This window comes from Callorhinus ursinus, unplaced genomic scaffold (genome assembly GCF_003265705.2).
Source record: "Callorhinus ursinus isolate GAN/ISIS: 27379988/994484 unplaced genomic scaffold, GSC_fseal_2.0 scaffold8, whole genome shotgun sequence".
NCBI classification, from domain to species: domain Eukaryota; kingdom Metazoa; phylum Chordata; class Mammalia; order Carnivora; family Otariidae; genus Callorhinus; species Callorhinus ursinus.
Genome location: NW_027397070.1, coordinates 51,528,943 through 51,548,677, shown reverse-complemented (window position 1 = coordinate 51,548,677; position 19,735 = coordinate 51,528,943). Strand labels below are relative to the sequence as shown.

At 38.8% G+C, this 19,735-nt stretch overlaps 1 long non-coding RNA gene across 2 annotated transcripts in view; it reads right to left on the bottom strand.

Annotated features, from left to right (window-relative positions):
- LOC141373292 (uncharacterized) overlaps nt 1-19,735 on the bottom strand; it is a 130,696-nt gene that overhangs the window by 27,775 nt on the left and 83,186 nt on the right. The window contains exon 4 of one of the 2 annotated variants that reach the window (XR_012379110.1): nt 11,286-11,389. The exons of the other annotated variant lie outside the window; for it this stretch is intronic. This is a non-coding gene — a long non-coding RNA (uncharacterized lncRNA). Of the gene's footprint in view, nt 1-11,285; nt 11,390-19,735 lie in introns of those variants that run through there. 2 annotated transcript variants of the gene reach the window in all.

The following is a 19,735-nucleotide window of genomic DNA, read 5'->3' as shown; positions in this document are numbered from 1 at the left end:
GGTTTTGGAGAAGGGCGTAGGCCTTTGGAATGCCGAGGCCTGAGTGACCACTGTGCCGTAGGAATGCCGCTAGGAGTTGCCTTCCCTGAAGCTTTCTTCACCCAAACAGCTGCCCTGTGATCTAAGAGATGTATGCATTGTCCCTTAGGCTATGTTTAGCAGAACTCATAGAACACACAGATTAGCATATCGTATCTTTCCTGTAATCAGATCCTCCTAGCTCCAATAAGACCCCTTGTCACACATCACGGGCTTGAGAAAGAGTGATAAGGATTTGTGATTATCCTGAAGGACCAATAAAAGGGGTAGCAAAGAAGAGCAAAGGGTCTTCCTCTCTGAGTGTTGACCCCCTTGCCTTCTCCTCTCTTTCACAGCAAAGTTTGGAGTATTCTTTCATCTGTTGGTACAGGGATTGCTGGCCCCGGCGTGGTGCCCCTGGCGTGATCATCTTGCAACAGACACTGAATGAACCACCGGAAAACAAAAAGTCTGGGTGCAGTAAGTTGGCATCTGCCCATGGCCGAGTTTGGGGAAGTTTCAGGCGTGAGTATTTTTATGAAATTAAAAGGTCTCTAAGAACTCCAAATACGGGGAAAAACCTCTCTCTCTGAACAGAGACAATATGTTAAGGTTTTAGAGCAATTTTTATTTTTTAATTTATTTTTAATTTTTATTATTTTTAAAAGATTTTATTTATTTCTGAGAGAGAGAGAGAGAGAGAGAGAGAGAGAGAGAGCCTGAGGGGGGGCAGGTCAGAGGGAGAAGCAGACTCTTTCCTGAGCAGGGAGCCTGACGTGGGACTCTATCCTGGGACTCCAGGATCATGACCTGAGCTGAAGGCAGTCACCCAACTGACTGAGCCCCCCAGGCACCCTGAGTATTAACTATTTTTGATTAGTCACACAAGTTAGTAATATTAGCAATGGTGCTGAAATCACACTGGCAAGGCTGTTCAACAGGATTAACAGGGAAGAGGACTCATATTTATTGAGTACCTACTTTGTACTAGAAGCCGGATATTCAAACGTGTATATGCACACACACACCACTGTGAGGTAGGTAATTCTGTTTTCATCTTTTAAAAACTTTATATTATAAAACAAATCACAGGTGTGGAAAATCATACAAATTAAATCTGTAGCTTAGTGATTATTTGGTAGGTAAACATCCTGGTAACCACCACCCAGGTCAAGAAATATAACTTTGCTAGTGACTCCAGGAGCCCCTCTATGTACCCCATCTCAATCATAGCCCCTCCCCACCAAAAGTAATTCCTAGCCTGACTTTTATAGTAATTATTTCCTTGCTTAATCTTTTGAATGTGCATCCCTAGCCATTATAGTTCCATTTTGCCCATTAAAAAAAAAAAAATATGCGTTTTAAACCATAGACTGCCCCCCCATATCGCTTTCTTTTCCTTGTAGTTTGTCTGTTATGCTGTTTGACCCATAGAGTTTCTCAAAGTCTGGATTTTGTCTACTGCATCCTCCCAGGCCAATTCAACATGGCCTTTGCTAATTCTGCATATTGGCAGCTGAGCCAGCCAGTTTCTATCCCTCTGGCATGATTATAGGTGGTTCTGTGTTTTTTTTTTTTTTTTAAAGATTTTATTTATTTGACAGAGAGAGACACAGCGAGAGAGGGAACACAAGCAGGGGGAGTGGGAGAGGGAGAAGCAGACTTCCCGTGGAGCAGGGAGCCTGATGCGGGGCTCAATCCCAAGACCCTGGGATCACAACCGGAGCCGAAGGCAGACACTTAACGACTGAGCCACCCAGGCGCCCCGATTCTGTGTTCTTTTATCAAGAAGAACATACATGGCTAGAGTTTGCTCTTTGATATTAGCTGCTATTGTGTACAATGGCTACATATACTAATTCACGGCAGGTTGCAAAATGGCAATATTGTGTCATTTCGTTTTCCTGTATCAATTGTAATAATTTTATAAGAAGATGTTTTTCTTAATCTATTATTTGGTCACTCAGTGGTACAGTTCATATAGGAAAGGTGGAACAAATACTTCATTCTTCTGTTTTATTTACATAGTTTTAAGAATATAATTTGTTTCTATACCATCTTCAGAAGGTGATCAGTTAGTGTTTTTGCTGAATATCATTATGAACTTACCGAAATGTATTTGATGCATTTCAATCGAATGCAATTATAATCTTTGTTGCAGCTGAAATTGTACCAACATTAGGTTGGTTTCTAAGTCTAGTTAGATAGCCTCGATGACTTCCTTGTTACCTGGTGAGACAAGATATTCCAGGCTCATCTTGTATATTTCCTGCCACACCTCTAGAATCATCCATTTCTCCAAGAGGTCCCTCTATTTTCTTAAATAGAAAAGGGCATTTCAAGACTATTAACTGAGTGTTATATATGCTGACTGCTACTAGATTGGTCATTGTTTCTAGCCCTTTTTAGTGAATAGAATTAGGTATTTTATATAAATATAGACATAGATTTTATTATATGTTTATGAATATAGATTATAGAGTTTATATATACCTGGCATATAACTTTGGTTTCCAAGGACAGGAGATGAAAAATTGGAAAGATTCTACAATAACTGATTTGCCACTTTATACATGCCAGGGTCTCAGAATAACAATGGTAAAACTGACGCAACCAACTAGAGTACCAAAAATGGATACAAAAATGTTTGCATCCACTGTGCCCTTTCCCCACCACTTAGAGGGACTGTACTATAACTACATTGTTAGAGCATATAGTCACTACAAACTTGTTTCTCTTTTAACTATTTTATAGTGTTACTTCTCCAAGTAAATATATACTGAGTGCTTACCACCAGTTCTCATGGCAATGTCTCTTCAGGCATGTTGTTGGGCTGGAGCTCGTTGTCAGTAGACAACTCAGCAAGGGCTCCTGAAAAAAACATTGAGTGTTTGCAAGGCAATAATGGGTCTTTATAGAAGGTCAGTTTTGCTGGATATAAATTCTTGGTTCATACTTTCTTTGAGTAGCTTCCCTATATTATAACACTTCCTTCTGGCTTAAAGCATTGCTGTTGAAGAGCCTGATGAGAATCTCATTTTATTTTTTTGCCTATATGCCTAGGACGCCTAAAGAATTTTTTCTTTCTCTTTAAATACCAGTAATTTTACAAAAGTGTGCCTTGGTATTAGTTGTTCTGGGTCGATGATGTATTCCTTGCCTTTTTTTTGTTTGTTTGTCATATTTTTCCTTAAAGCAATTTTTAAAGGCTAACGGGGCTACTATAAATGAGAAACAGCTCCTTAAGGGGAGCAGGGCCTCTGTAATGGAGGACCAACTTCAGGTTTTGTTAGAGGTTGTTATTGAACAGAACCCATGGTTCCCTGACTGAGGAACTTTAGATTTAGCAGTATGGGAGAGAATTGGAAAGAACTTGAAATGTTGCCTTAAACAAGGTAAAAAGGTTTCTCTTGCTTCCCTTACTATGTAGGGTCTGGTCACTTCTGCCCTGGCCCCTTTACATACTGAGGACACCTCAAACATCTTTAAGGAAAAAGGGCAACCTACGACTCCTTTGGCTCCCCAAGTTAGCCCTTTAACTTCTCAAGTTAGACCCAACAAAGAGGAAGAGCTCCCTCCTACGCCCAACTAGGAAATTCCATCACCTTCCCCCTTTTGTCCCCCCACTTAGTCGATCCTTACTGGGGGCTACATCTGCAAAGTGATACTTACAGGGGACCGTTTCCTAGGGAAGTTGGCTGTAAGGACTACATGTGTTGGAATGTTGCTTAGACCCATGATGGATTTCTATCTTTACTGTTTTCCATCAATGTCCTCTACTAACTACTTAAGCAAAAAAATTGGGTAATTTCCCCCTTGTAAAGCTTTTCTAGTGTTCTCCATGGGTTAAAAACAGTGGATTTTTCAAGACTCAAGGCAAGGTAAAATAAGGCGTGACCTTCACGGTGCGACCTTCAAGCACAGCATCACGGGATTTTGGTCCATACACAAGCACCCATCATAGCCTAGAATGCGATGGGGAAGTGGGGTGGTGGGGAAGGCAGGCCTCTCTCCTACAGTGGCCTGTATCAGTGGCAGTGGTCATAACGATTTAGTTTGGGGGATGCCTCTGGTCGCTTTGATACCAGGAACCTCTGACATATCCCCCGCCTGGGATGCCACCTGGGAGTCAGGGGATTTCCTAGGTAATGAACCTCTTTTCTTCAGTCCCCAAGGATTCTCCCTTGAGGTACTTTTTAACCCACTGGAAACAATTCAGATTGCAAAATTTAGGAAAGGATTGGTCTCCTGTAACACTGCATGGCCTCAATGGGCTCTATCAGTTAGATCTTCAGAGCTAAAGATAAATGGACCTAGGGTACCCATTGCTCATACCTAGACCTTCATTGCTCTACACCAGGACCCCAGTCTAAGAGCCTTGCAGAATGGGTTTGCCCGAACATGTTTGGCTAGTAAACTCCCTCCTGACATACTGGATGAGAATTATCTGAATAGTGATATAAGATTGAAATTCTCTCTGTTCAAAAGACAAAGTTTTCTTGAATTATTGGTCTGCTCTTGATAAGAAAATGTAAACAAAGGTTTTTTTTTCTTTTGTCTGCCCAGAAAACGAGTTTTCATGTTATGTTATTATCAGATCTTTGATTACTTAGTTAAAACTTCTCAATATTAAAGGAGCTAAGTTTTGCTAACAACTATATAACCCTACATATTTGCCTTTGGAATCTCTTATTGTCACCTTGGTTAAATAAAAAGTGAGTTTTGTAATGATCTGTAATCCTATTTAGGTATGTGCTTTAAAACTTTCTAAGGTTTTAACAAACTTCCCCAAGATTTAAATCATGAACAAAATTTCGTTGACTAATTAGGCTCATTTGGTATGTTACCCTCTGGTATAAGGTCATCAACACTCGATATTCTGGCTATTGGAAGTGATTCACATGTCACAGAAATAACTGAATTTCCTTGTCAATTGCATCATAAAGAATTCTTAGATCATTAACAATGTCCATTTCTGAGTTTTTGTCATTTATAATTGTTCTTATTCTCTTACAAAATGAGGTTCATCTTCAGTGAAATTCATATAAAGGTCTTAGGACAAATACAGGTTTTGATATCTTTAAAAACCTAAAGATTGAAATGGGTAAAAACTTGCAGAACTAACTAAAGCTGAATTCAAATTAAACAAGAATTAGTAACATGGGACTAAATGAACTAAAAGATTATTACAGTTTTGTGACTCTTATTTAAAACATTGCTGACTCTCTAATGTTTGCTCTTCCAGATGAAGGAAACTTTCTCGTAAGATATCAATGACTTACAGAAATGTGATAAAATATTCATTTGTAAACAAAGCATTTATGTAAAACAGTACTTGGGACCCCTCAGTATTCGATCTGGTAAACTGAATATGATGATTTATGTGAACAGCAAGCTCCTCAGTCACTTAGCAGGAGTTCCCATAGTCATTCATGTGCTTCAGGGGAGAGGTCCATGTGTAGATGTAGGACAACAACTTCTTATGGACCCTCGAGTCTTTGAACAATTCTCTTTTTGTGCAAAATGAGCTTGGGAACGGATCCCTGATCAGGGCACTCCTCAAGGCTCTTTTGCCTCTATTAACCGTTTATCGAATTCATCAATAAATTACAGCAAGCTATTCGGAGGCAAATCAGTCATAATCAGGCTGTTATTGAGAGAGCACTTTCTACCCTTAAACGCATGATACAAAACAAAAAGGGGGAGATATGGATCCTATAGCACAATTACAGAAAGCATTGCTTACTATAAATCTTTTTAATTTAAATTCTAATTTTGAAACTCTGGCTAAAGAAAAACATTTTAAACCTCACTCCCCGCCAAACACACGAGCCCAAGTACTCTGGAAGGACCCAAACATGGGCATTTGGCAGGGACCAGTAGAACTTATAAAATGGGGGCAAAGTTATACTTGGGTCTCCACTAAGGACTGACAAGTGTGGATCCCGCTAGAAACGTTAAACATGACCATGGCCTGGCACGGCCGGAATCCAGTCCCTCAGATGAGTCACCTGAATCTAGAAGAAAAACAGCCACTCATCATGCGCCTCCCCAGTACCCACAAGGCCAAATTCATGACCTGGGGAGACCTGAAGAAGACGTCCTGGAAAGCCGAGGAGATTCTAGAGGATCCAAGTGCTTCTGGGTCTGCTCATTGCTGGCAATCATGGCTATCTCAATTATTACTGTCACTTGCCTCTCTTTCTCAGTCGGTTCAGACTGCTACCTTTGTTGATCAGCTGGCTATTAATACCACAAGGCAATTTCAACTTCAACAAACTATCGATCAAAAAATATTAGTACGTCTTTAACTAATGGAAGCTGCTATTGAATATCTTGGGGAAAAACAAGAAGACTTAGCCTATCGGCAAGGTCTCTTATGTGACTGGGCTCGCAGATCCATCTCTGTTCCCCCCATGCCCTGGAACCAGACCATACATTGTTGGGAAAAGATAAAGAAACAAATGTATGGGTCACTCCATGATATTTTAACTTTTGACGCTCGGCAGCTAAAGGACCAGATCCGCGCCTCATTGTTGGTGGTGGAAAATCATACACTTCCTACAGAAGCTTGGCAATCTCTTTCTAACAATCTGCGGTGGCTGAACCCGGCCACATGGTTCTCTTCCACAAAATGGGCATTCTTTGGAGTTGCTACTGTAATAACACTGTTCTTCTTCTCATCACAGTCTGCAAAATTGGAATAAATGCCCGATCCACTGCCAGAGATGTGAAGCATATCCACACAGCGCAACTGTCTCAAGAACTACTTGCTGCTGCTTTAAAGAAACAAGAAAGGGGAGATGTTGGAGCTAATGTAGAGCATGAAATCAGCCATAATACCTGGCTTGCTAAAATGTAACACGGAGGCTGCTGAGGGCAGGCAAGTTTTCGGAGAAGGGCGTAGGCCTTTGGAATGCCGAGGCCTGAGTGACCACTGTGCCGTAGGAATGCCACTAGGAGTTGCCTTCCCTGAAGCTTTCTTCACCCAAACAGCTGCCCTGTGATCTAAGAGATGTATGCATTGTCCCTTAGGCTATGTTTAGCAGAACTCATAGAACACACAGATTAGCATATCGTATCTTTCCTGTAATCAGATCCTCCTAGCTCCAATAAGACCCCTTGTCACACATCACGGGCTTGAGAAAGAGTGATAAGGATTTGTGATTATCCTGAAGGACCAATAAAGGGGGTAGCAAAGAAGAGCAAAGGGTCTTCCTCTCTGAGTGTTGACCCCCTTGCCTTCTCCTCTCTTTCACGGCAAAGTTTAGAGTAACCTTTCATCCGTGGATTTTAAAATGTGAAAACATAATAGAAATAATTTCTTTAATAATCACAAAATTTGAAAATATCTAAGAATAAGATTATTACAAAGTATGTAAAATTGACAGAAAGAAAATTCATAAGCTTTACTAAGCAACTTAAAAGAAGACCAATCAAAAGCTACTCCACTTTTGAAGGATTTAATCAGATAGGTAATTGTTTATAATATTTACTTGAAATTGGCAAGACCCAGAGCTTTATATACAGCATGACTTCAAATATTTTTTAGTTCCATTAGGAAACAGATGGGAGAAAACCTACCAAATGTTAACAGTGGTTATCTCTGTATAAAAGAACGTGGGCTGATTTATTGTTTGTGTGATTTTTTTTTCTTCAACATGAATAAAATTTTTTAAAATTCAGAATAAACCAAAAATTATTTTTAAAAATGGTAATAACATCATAGCCTTATGGATATGAAAAATGTAGGAATTAAATCAGTTTGTCAAAGTGCAATCTGTAGTCATCTGAGCAGATTTCAGCTGGAGTATTTGTTTAAAAATTCTGATTCTTGGATCTCATGTCGCACCCACCTAATCAGGCTGTCTTGTATGAGAGCCCAGGAACTTGTATTTTAAACAAGCATTCCAGGTGGTTCTTTTGCACACTAGAATTTGAGAACAACCAGGTTAGAGGGCTTGCTCAACTTGTGCACAAAGAAAGCATTTTGGAGAGCAGAGAATAGAATGAAGTTGTAGGGCCTCTGTGGTTCTGTTCTTGCTGGCCAGGAATGGGTTTAGATGCAAAGCTAGAAGTCACCTAGAGGGTGAAGTGAGTCTCAGTAGTTACTAAGTCATTTGTCTTCATTCTTGCAGAGCAAAATTCTCTACCAGGTACTCATGAGCTGGGGAGAAGTTCTTACTGTCCTGTTAACTCTCATTGTTGTGTAAACTCGGTAAATTCCAGCTTCTGGGATGGAAGCAAGCCTGTCACAATCATCACTGTATCCCCAGCACCTAGCACAGTGCCTGGAAATATAGAGGCACAATCTGTATTTGCTTAAGGAATGAGTAAATGATAAATTGACCGGCCAAGTAGGTGTGAAACTCTGGTGCTCAAAGGAAATCACCCAGGAGTCAGGCCTGTGTTTACCTCTCCTCCCCCATCTCTTATCCTTACAACCTGATGGCAAACCCAAGATATGAGAAATCAAAAGTTGCTAATTGTTAGGAAATTTTGAGGATCTTGTATCTTAGGGACAGATGAAAAATTGTTGAAACTTGAGGTTTCTAGTTCTGTGGTTTTGGTTTCAGTACCTAAGAACACTCTTTTAGTTTATTTCTTGGAAAATAGAAGATTAATAAATTCTTTACGTCCTAATAGCATACATGGTTCTGTATAAAGAAAAGTGAGTTCAGGTGTGTCTGGGTGGCTCAGTTGGTTAAGTGTCTGACTTCAGCTCAGGTCCTGATCTCAGGGACCTAGGATAGAGCCCTAAGTCATGCTCCCTGCTCTGCGGGGCATCTCCTTGTCCCTCTGCCCCTCCCTTTCATTCTCTCTCTCTCTCAATTAAATAAAACAGAACCAGTATGATACAAAGGTATCTGTATGTATATATATATGTGTATATAATTTTGTAGAACTGGCTTGGCTCACAAGATTATGGAGACAAAGATGTCCCACAATGTACCGTCTACACACTGGAGACACAAGAAAGCCCATGGTCTAATTTATTCTGAGTCCTGAGGAAAGGGGAAGCTAAGGGTATAAATCCCAGTCTGAGGGTCAGAAAAAAATGAGATGAGTTGTCCCAGTTTAGGCAGGCAGGAAGCAAAAGGGGAAAATTACCTCTTCCTCCACCTTTTGTTCTATCCAGGCCCTCAATGGTTTGGATGATGCCTATTTGGGAGGGTAATCTGCTTTACTGAGTCTACGATTCAAGTGTTAATCTCATCAGGAAACACCCTCACAGACAGACCCAGAAATAATGTTTATTCTGGGAACCCCATGGCTAGTCTATCTGACACCTAAAATTAACCATCACAAGGCATTTCTTTTGGTAGGAAAGATGCTAAAAATACCTATTGTAAAGGTGCAATCATATTCCTTGTGAAGCTGAGTTGCCTCTGAACTTGAATATATTTTGTATTTCCTATTGTTGCTGTTACAAATTACTAGTAATTTAGTCGCTTAAAACACACACATTTATTACAGTTCTGCAGGTTGGAAGTGTGACACAGGTGTGATTGGGCTAAAATGTCAAGGTGTTGACATGACTGTATTTCTTTTTGAAGGCGCTAGGGGGGCAGTCTGTTTTCTCACCTAGTCCAGCTTCTAGAGAGTGTTCCAGGTTCCTTAGCTTGTGGTCCCTTCCTCTATCTTCAAAGCTGCTACTGACTCAGGTCCTTGGGCCCTGCAAGTAGTGTAGTCAAACGGGGCCAAGTGAGAATTTCCAGGCAAGGTTTTTTATTGGGGCTTATGCTCGATTCACAAGGGAGGCGGCACAAAGGAAAGGGTCCTTCCTACCGACTCTCAGAACAAAGACCGGGAACTGTATCTAAAGGGGCTAAGGCATGAAAGGAGTGACATCTAAGCATGGAGGGGCAGGGAGAGATACAGGAAGTTGGGCCCATAAACACAGTGGGTAAAACATGTACATGTCTCATTAGCATATTAAATCTTCACTCCTGGACATAATTTTTCGTATTAAAATGAGAGAAAAAGTGGATGAAAGGTCAGCACTGGGGCCCACCTTGATGCAGACTGGTTAGGTCCAATCTTCACCCATCTTTGTCTTTGTCGTCGAGTCCCTCCTTTGGTAAGCATTCGGCTTCTGCATTCCTGCAAGGTACGCCACTCAGTAGGCATAGCGCATAGGGTTTCAGCTGTCAAGGAATGCTGGATTTCATGATCAGGGTGAGGGGACCCAAGTCCAGTCCCTCCTCTGTCTCAAAGCTAGCAACACTGCATGTCTCTGGCCATTCGTCTGTACTCTTATCTCTCTTTCTGATTCTAAACCCAGTTGAGAAAGGTTTTCCTATTTTAAATACCCATGTGATTAATTGTGCCAACCTGAATAATCTAGGATAATTTCATCATCTGAAGATCCTTAACCTTAATCATATCTGCAAAGTCCTTTTTGCCGTATAATTTACATATTCACTGGTTCCTGGGATGAGGATGTGGACATATTTTGGGAGCCATTATTCCACCTACCACAGACTCCATAGAACACCTACATTTTAGGAATGTTTTGGGATATGGGTGAGTGAAGAAATGCTGCTTTTTCCATAACAGAGTACCTTTGTCCTACAACTAAATCAGACAGATGTTCATACTGCAAATGCCAGAAGTTGCAAAGAATTTACTGCTTAGAGAGAAAAAGGACTGAAGGCTTTATTTATAAACATGATGCTTCATTTGGCCTGAAAATGTTGAACTGAGATTCTGTTCTTGCTGTGAGGATTTGACAGAGAAATAACTGTTTTAATGTAAACCAGTGTGCTCTTTACTTCAGTTACCGAATCTGCCACCTCATTCTCTACTAAGATTATGGCATTTGAGTTGATGTTATTTGAAGTTTATGGACTTTTGGACAGTGGGGGGTTGGAATCTTGAGATTTTGGCGTTAGACTTTATCTATCATTGGAAATAAATTACTTCTGACTGTAGCAAGGCAAGAAAAGAACTCTGACTGTAATATTATTGATATATATTAATGATGACCCTAAGATAAACCAGATATACAAGACTCTGAACAAGATTGCTAGAATTTAATTAAGACACGGTAAGGGGTTCAGTTGGTATATTTACACACTGTCAATTATTTGCAAAAGAACATTAATAATCTGAGAAGAGCATGACCTATATTTGTCTGAGTATGTAAATAATAAAGTCCTTTTGCCAAAAGTTAAAACTGTTTATAGCCTGTGGAGAATTTCATAGTAACTATTTTTATCCTGTCATTTCTGTGTATCTTATGTAAACATCACTCGAAGAGGATTATCTGCAAGCAGGAATTAGTTAGCATTAAAAATAAGATGTACTCATCAAGCTTTCAACAGAGATACCATTTTCCAAATTGACATGCTGTCAGGAGACTTCATGACTGCAAAGATATAATGAGAAAAAGGGTTTCAGGCCTTAGTGATCCAAGTAAGTGTTCTTGCTTTCTACACAAATCTCTCTTGACAAGTGGAATGAATTCCCATGTATACTCCAAGGATGTATGTATGTGTGTGTGTGTGTTGTGTGTCTCTTTCTGCAAGTGAACAGCCTGTTTAACTATAAATCATGGAGAACATTCTTTTATATTCCTGAATATTTAGGCAGTGGAACCAGCTGTCGGTGTGGTTTACCCACCCATGATACTAGTCAAGTCAATATCTGGGACCATAAAAAGCAAGAATTAAAGGGTCCTAGATATGTTTGCTGCCTACCGACATCCTATGGTTTTCTGAATCTCTGCCTGCTAAGTTTGGGAGTGAAAGGCCATGTAGTGTGGTGGTTAAGAGTGAGGCCCCAGATCAAGAAGCCTAGTTTCAAATCCTGACTGCCACTTTCCAGTTGTGTGATGTTGAGAAAGTCATGTAACTGTAAAGTTTCTCAATTTCCTCATCTATAAACATAGAGATAAAAATGGTACCTATTTCATAGGACTATGGAGAGAAGTAAATCATTTGACATACGTAGAATGCTGAGAACAATACCTGACACAAATTGAACACTGTTACCAAATTACTATTCTTGTTTGAAGTCATTTTTCCAGCAAAACATTTTTATGAAGAGTTGTGCAAACAGCTTTTCAGTAAACTGAATTCTTTGTAGAAATACTTTTCAGAGAACTGGATATTTGAAAGAAGGCATAGGAAATGCCTTGAATAGTGAAAACACTTCACCCTTAGGATACTTACAGCTCCCATTCTTTCAGAGTGGGAGGCCACACCTATAATTCCACAATATTTGATCAGTGGGCTATGTAATCAAGGAATAAGCCTCTCTCCCGCTTCTTTTATTTACATAAGTGATACAAGGCTGGGCCAAGGATGAGGCACTAGACTTAGGCATCAACCCCTCCCGCATTAATAATATGTTAATATAATATTTTTAAAAATTAAAAATAATGCAAAAAGTCCATGATGAACACAATATCAAAATTTTAAATAAAAACAGGATCAGCCCTTCTGATTTTCCCTTTTTCCTCAACCTCAATATGGCCTGTCATGGCACTGAATAATGTACTTCTAACTTCCAGTGTAAAAATCCAAATTATTCAGGAATAAATGTAACACCTATGGTTAGGATTAATGACTATGTGCTAGGTCCTATGCCAGGTGCTTTAAATGAAGTGATTGAATTAATATAAGGACTGCCATTTGCATATCATTAAACTGCAATTGACTTGTGCCAAACCAAATCCTTTATATCAGTATCATACATTTTACTTCTACATATAAATCCATACTACATTATTATTAATTTTGTTATAAACAGTGAATTATCTCTCAAAGAAAGAAATTTAACAAATGCAAAAAATGTTTTTTGTATTTACTCACATATTTCTGGCGCTCTTCATGTTTCTGTGGATACGAATTTCTATCTGGTATCATTTTCTCTCTGAAAAATTTCTAGTGATCAATTCTTAAAGTTGAAATGTTGAAAGTCTTTAATGTTGAAAAAGTTTTAAATTCACCTTCAGTTTTTATTTTAAGATTTTATTTATTCCACAGAGAGAGACACAGCAAGAGAGGGGACACAAGCAGGGGCAGAGGGAGAGGGAGAACTGGACTCCCCGCTGAGCAAGGAGCCCAATGTGGGACTCGATCCCAGGACCCTGGGATCGTGACCGGAGCTGAAGGTAGACGCTTAACGATTAAGCCACCGAGGCGCCCAAATTCATCTTCAGTTTTGATATATATTTTTCCTGGGCATAGAATTCATGGTTGAAAGTGTTTTGGTTTCAGTACTTTTAAAGCTGTCACTACATGGTCGTCTTGCTTACATAGTTTCTCAGAGGAAGTCTGCTGTCATTATTACCTTCAGTTTTCTATATGTAATGCATTTTTCATTGAATATTTTTAAGGTTTTCTCTTTATTACTGGTCTCAGCAATTTAAATATGTGCACTCACTGGTTTTCTTCGTGTTTATTTTGCTTGGGGTGTGGTGAGCTTATAGGATCTGTGAGTTTATAGTTTTTATTAAATTCAGAAAATTTTTGCCATTATATTTTTCAAGTATTTCCCCTCTCCATTTGCATGTTAGATCATTTGATATTGTTCCACATTTATGATCTGTTCATATTTTAGTCTTTTTTTCCTCTTTGTTTTATTTTGGATATTTTCTATTGCTCTGTCTCCAAGTTTACTGATCTTTTCTTCTGCAATGTCTAATCTATTTTCAGTCACATTCAGTGCATTTGTTCATGTCAGATTTGGTTCTTTTTGCATATTCCATTTCTCTTTATCATGTTCCTGTTTTTTTCCCCTCTGCCTTCTTGGACCTGTTTATAGTAGCTGTTTAATATCTTTGTCTACTAATTTTGTCATATTTTTATCTCTGGACCTATTTCTATTGATAGATTTTTCTCCTAAAAATGGGTCATAGTGTCCCCCTTATTTGCATGCCTGGTAATTTTTGATGGGATGCCAAACTGTGAACTACATGTACTTGAATGATGACTTTTGTTTGGCTTTGTTCTAGTTTGCAGTTAAAGTTCTTGGAATCAGTCTCATCCTTTTAAGCCTTGCTTTTAAGTTTCATTAGGACAGACCCTATCATTAGGATAGGACAGCCTGTAGTCTAAGACTAATTTAGCCCTACTTCTAAGGTAATGCCATACTGAAGACTCAATTCCCCATGTATAAGGAGATCTTTCTAATCAGTGTGGTTGGAATAGAACTATTCTCAGCCCTGTGTGAGTTTCAGGAATTGTTTATCTCTTCTTCCTTAACCCTTGGATAGTTTCCTTTCACATGCATGCACATCAGTATTCAGCCAGAAACTCGAGGGCACCCTGTCTTCAGATTTCTGGGGGCTGCTCTCTGTGTAACTCCTTCTCTGGTACTCTGCCCCACTAATTCTAGCTCTTTTAGCCTTCTTGAACGCCAATCTCTTGTCTCCTCAATTCAGAAAGACCTCTGGTTCTTTTTGGGATCCCCTTTTCCATACTGCAGCCTGGAAACTCTGTAGGCAGTAGGTGGGGTCAATCAGGGAGATCATTTTGTTTTATTTTTCTCAGGGACCACTGGCCTGTGTTGCCCGTTGTATATTTGAATATCATTTTTCACATCCCTCCATCCCCTGCTAGTTTTTCTGTTTAAGGTAGGGGGATAAATCTAGTCTATGTGATCTCCTCATGACTAGAATTAGAAGTCCCCTTAAGGGTAGCACTATTAAATATTAAGGACATTTTATGTATTATGTAATCATCACAATCTTTACCTTCTCATTGATTAAAGTCAGACTAAATAATACTGAGAAATGGTATAGCATAGAGGTTAAGAACATCACTCAACAGCTAGTACCATGATTTCAAATATTGGCATTTTCAGTAATTAGCCATTTGAAACTGTATTTGTTTCAACATCAGTAAAATAATATCACCTAATTCATACAGCTATCATATAGACTATATTTTATACATGCCAGGTGCTTATAACAGTGCCTGGGAAATACTAATTTCTCAGTAAATGTTATTATTTCCAAAGTCACATGGCCTGTGGTAGAGCTCCTAAAATGGGGTCTCCATTGCTTTTCAGTTCATGTGCTTTCCTCTATTTCATTCTGCTTCTGAAGAGTTAAGCTTATGAATGTGCTCTTACCAAGAGAGCTGATGGAATCTGGTAAGCAAGTCTTAATAGACTTTCATTAACATCTCTGCATTGAATATATTATTTTAGGTTCCCAACTACTCAAATAGTAGAACTAGCTGTTTATAATCTAAAGTTACCCCAAGTGATAATAAGTCAATTTAGGGCCAGTGACTCAGGTCTGGAAATATAAAAATTGAAGCTAAAGGGCCCTAGCTGCCCCTGATACCTATAGGAGGCCAGTTCTTTGGTAACTTGGCAAGCAAATGGTGCAAACATCTTTGATATATCATTTTTTTTCCTCCTCTTCCACATCAGGCCCCTCTTTTGCCTTATACTCACACTGTACTAATGCAACTGATGGCCCCTACAAATATGTTGGATGGTGCCCTTGCCTACATCACTATGCCCATGAGGCTAGGTTGTTTCTGTAATTTCCTTTCAGGTTCAAAAATGTATGAAGGACTATTCGAATGAAAGATTAATCTGTTTCATCACCACAGTGGTGTGTTTCTGCTTAGCTGTCTTGAGAACATAGTGAAAAAGACATTGGATCTTTTCTTTTTATTCAAAGAAGAGAGAGGGAGAGAAAGCAAGGGGATAGACGATGGGGGGGGAGGGAAAGAGAGAAAGTGCAAACGAATCCTGAAATAACATAAAATTATTGAATAGAAACTTCCATTATATCTAAATGTTTATGGGAGATGGAAAATATTCAGTGTATCTCAAAGTGATTTTACCTTAAACTTATTTGGTAAGACTAAACGTACTTAGTAAACTCAGTGTTGGAAACTCCTGTAAAAGCTTCCAGTGTCCTAAAGAAAGTAAATAATTAGAGGATTGATGAGCTGCCATCCTTCCTTTTTCACCAGCTGATCTGCATTGTTAAGCTATTAAAATGGTATCTGTTCATACCAACAAGGCCTTCTTTTCTCAGAATTCATCTCAATTGATGTGGCTTTCCTATCAAAAGGAAAATTCTTTTAAGGCCAATCTTTTTTTTTGTTTGTTTTAATAATCTGGGGTCACTTCAGGCCTTTAAGGTTTTAGTGGGTTTAGTTTTTTTTTTTAATTTCTACATTTCTTTTGTGTCTCCGTCATTTCCCTTTATGATTACATCTGAATGGAATTTCTTCACTTTAATTATAAGTCACTAGTGTTCTTCACAACTTGCTCCCCAAGTGATGAGGAGCAGCTGGTGCTTCCATGAGGTAGGGAAGCACCGAGATGGCCTCTCTCCCCTGTGCTGAGAAGTCCTGTTAGGAATGTACCATGTTTAAATATAAGTTCCTCTGTTTGTTTATCTGCAATTGCATGACTGACCTTTGCTAAGTGGAACCTGATGAAAGAGAAGGGAAACTCTCATCACCATCCATTCTTTTGTTTTCTTGGCCCACTGAGTACATTTTCCCAAGTTTCTGGCATTTCATTTTAAAATTTATTTGGAACAATTTTTTCTGTTGCATATTTAAAAACAAATGCATTATAAGCTCATTTGGGTTTTGCAAGCAAAGCTTTGCAAAAATGGTTAACTGTATAAGAATATTTTGTGTTCTTATAACGATTTTCCTTTTGGAATGGTAGAAATGATGGTTTTTAAAGCAATCAAAACTGTAATTTTGAGTGAAAAGTGTACTCCATAAGGATCAGTGGACAATGAAGGGTCTTCTACTGGAACATGGTACATTATTAGCCATTTAGCCTTGGTTGTTTTAATTCCCTCATGACCCATTCGGAAGTGAAGTAATTCATTTTCCATACACCAATTGATAACTCGTGCAGATGGAGGTAGCCAAATTGAAGCAAAATGTCAAATTATGTAATGTTACCCCCATCACTCCTCAGAACATGACATGCTACATACAGTTATTGCCCCATTCTCAAGGGTGTACTTCTCTGTGCATTTGAAGTAGATGTCATTAAGTTATAAATGTCATTATATAGACCCATGAAGGATAGGTTAAAACTTGGAGTACATTCTAGAGGAAGGGTTTACTGTGTTTCCATAGTCTTTCTTATAGGGCTTATCTTGATTTTATAGATGGGTATAAACACAGAGGAAGTTAGAGCAAATAGATGCAGAAAATAAAATATTTTGTAACTGTTTCAATCTGATAAAGTTGCAATGTTGAATGTCTATTTCCCCACTGATGTTTTGCATTAATTTAGGATAGTGGTAGGAGAAGCCTTACATTGCCCAAATGCCCAATTTTATGTAGTGTTTATAACAGCAGTGTACAACCTTGTTTGGGTGTTGGAATACCTGTGGAATCTAAAAAAAGTACAAACGTCTAAGCCCTGCCCAAGGCCTACTAAAAACAAATTAGGTGGAGGTCAGACCTGGGGATTTGATTTCTTTCAAAAGCTCCACAAGTGATTCTGATTGAGAACAGTGCACTCAAAACTTTTTTTCAGTTTTTATTTTGGGCAGCTTTACCTTTGTATCCATACACCATAGAATTATCAGAATAGTTCAAATAATAATCCATTTAAAAGATCCTGGACTATCCAGATAGAATTTTAGAAATAGAAATTTCTTAAAAATCTGGTTTGAGAATGACATGCCATTCAGTGAGAACATCTTTTCTTTCTCTTTCTTCAATCTTTTACTCTAAAAAAAAAAAAAAAAAAAAAGTCACTGCCACCTGTCTTTATTGAGGGTCTGCTCTGTCAAGCACCATGCTGGCTCTTTTCTTGCAAAATCTCATTTAATCTTTACATTTGTCCTACAGTAAATATAACTGTGTCCACTATAGAGATGAGCCAGTTTGGGCAAAGACACATAGCAAAAACCAGAATTTAAATTAATGCCTATCTGATTTCATAACTTGTTCTTTTGGGGGCGCCTGGGCGGCTCAGTCAGTGAAGCCTCTGACTCTTGGTTCCGGCTCAGGTCATGATCTCAGGGTCCTGAGATAAAGTCCCTTGTCGGGCTCCGTGCTCAGCATGGAGTCTGCTTGGGATGCTTTCCCCCTCCCTCTCTCTCCCCCTCTACTCCTGCCCCACAAACTCACACATGTTCTCTCTCCTCTCTCTTTCTCAAATAAATAAATCTTTATTTAAAAAAAAACTTGTTCTTTTTTATGCCACCCACCCTCTCTCCTTTCAGCACCTGTGTCCTTTAATTCTTGTTTTCTTTAACATCCCATGCCATCATATCTGGAAAATGAGGGAGAAGGGTGCACACATCCCACAAAAGTTCTTGGTATTCATGTAAACCTTTCCACTTGGAGAAGTTCCTGCAGTCCCTGATTTGACAAACCTTAGTCTGGTATCCTTTGACTAATGGAAATATTTATATTTTTGACTGCTTCATTTTAAAGAATGTCCTGGGATTTGCTCAAGAGAATATAAAAACCTGCTGTCCCTGTTTCCATTTCCAGACCCAGACATGACCCCAGTACATTAAAGCATCTGCTTTTGATTTCACATCTTTCTATCTTAAGGGCCATCTTTCTGAACTAGGGTTTAAAGTAGCTCAACAAGCAGTAAGTGTGAGATGAAGGTAATAAGGGAAGTGGTTCCGGTTAAAAAGTGGCAGAAATTGCAGAACTATCTATGTAACCTGAGCTTTGGTGTAGTCATCTATATTCATAGCCTCCCATTTACACTTGCCATGGGCTCTGGTGCATCTAGCTGCTCATCCACCTGTGTTTCTCAAGTACAGCAGAAGAATTGCAACGTGACTTATCCCTTTCTCCTGTAATCTACTTATGTTTCTCTCTAGGTGGGGGAAGGGGAAAAAGCACTATGGCTAAAAACTATGTGAGATAAGAAAAGAACTAAAAAAATGATATGAGTTATGGAGAAAAGCTTTGACCCTTTCTGAAATGGAGCTGAAATGGACATTTACTTAAGTCAGATTCTGCATGATATTTTATAGTATTTGTTAGAAATTATAGATGAAACTAGTTCTAGATTCAGGGAACACAGAGATAAACAACTTGATCATCTTCAGAACTGAAGAAGTTGACCAATCTGGCAAGGATTGAATACTCCTGCCTATCAGTGGAATATTATTCAGCCATAAGGAATGAAATCTTGCCATATGCAACAACAGGGATGGAGCTAGAGAGTATTTTCCTAAGTGAAATAAGTCAGAGAAAGGCAAATACCATATGATTTCACATAGGTGGAATTTAAGAAACAAAACAGAGGAGCGAAGGGGAAAAAATAGGCAAACCAAGAAACAGCCTCTTAACTATAGAGAACAAACTGATGGTTACCAGAGGGGAAGTGAGTGGGGGGATGGGTTGTATAGATGATGGAGATTAAGGAGTGCACTTGTGATGAGCACTGGCTGATTAAAATAAAAATTTAAAATAATAAAATGAGGTTTATGACATCTAACTCACAGACTGTTACAAGGATTAATTGAAATGCTATATGTGAAAAGTACTTTGTATATTATAAACTGTGAATAGTTAAGGAAATAGGAGAATCCCAACATCACAGATTTGGAGCGTGGATTCAATTAAAGCTTTGGTAGAGAGTCATGAAAGGGATATTAGTAGGTGTAAAGCTCCACAGACTAAGTATGTTTTGACCTAAAAGCTATTGCTGTTGTTGAAGACAAAAACTTTGGTTGAAGGTAGATAATTGATTTAGAGCAAGGACCGTGTCTCGTTAATACTTATAGTTCTGA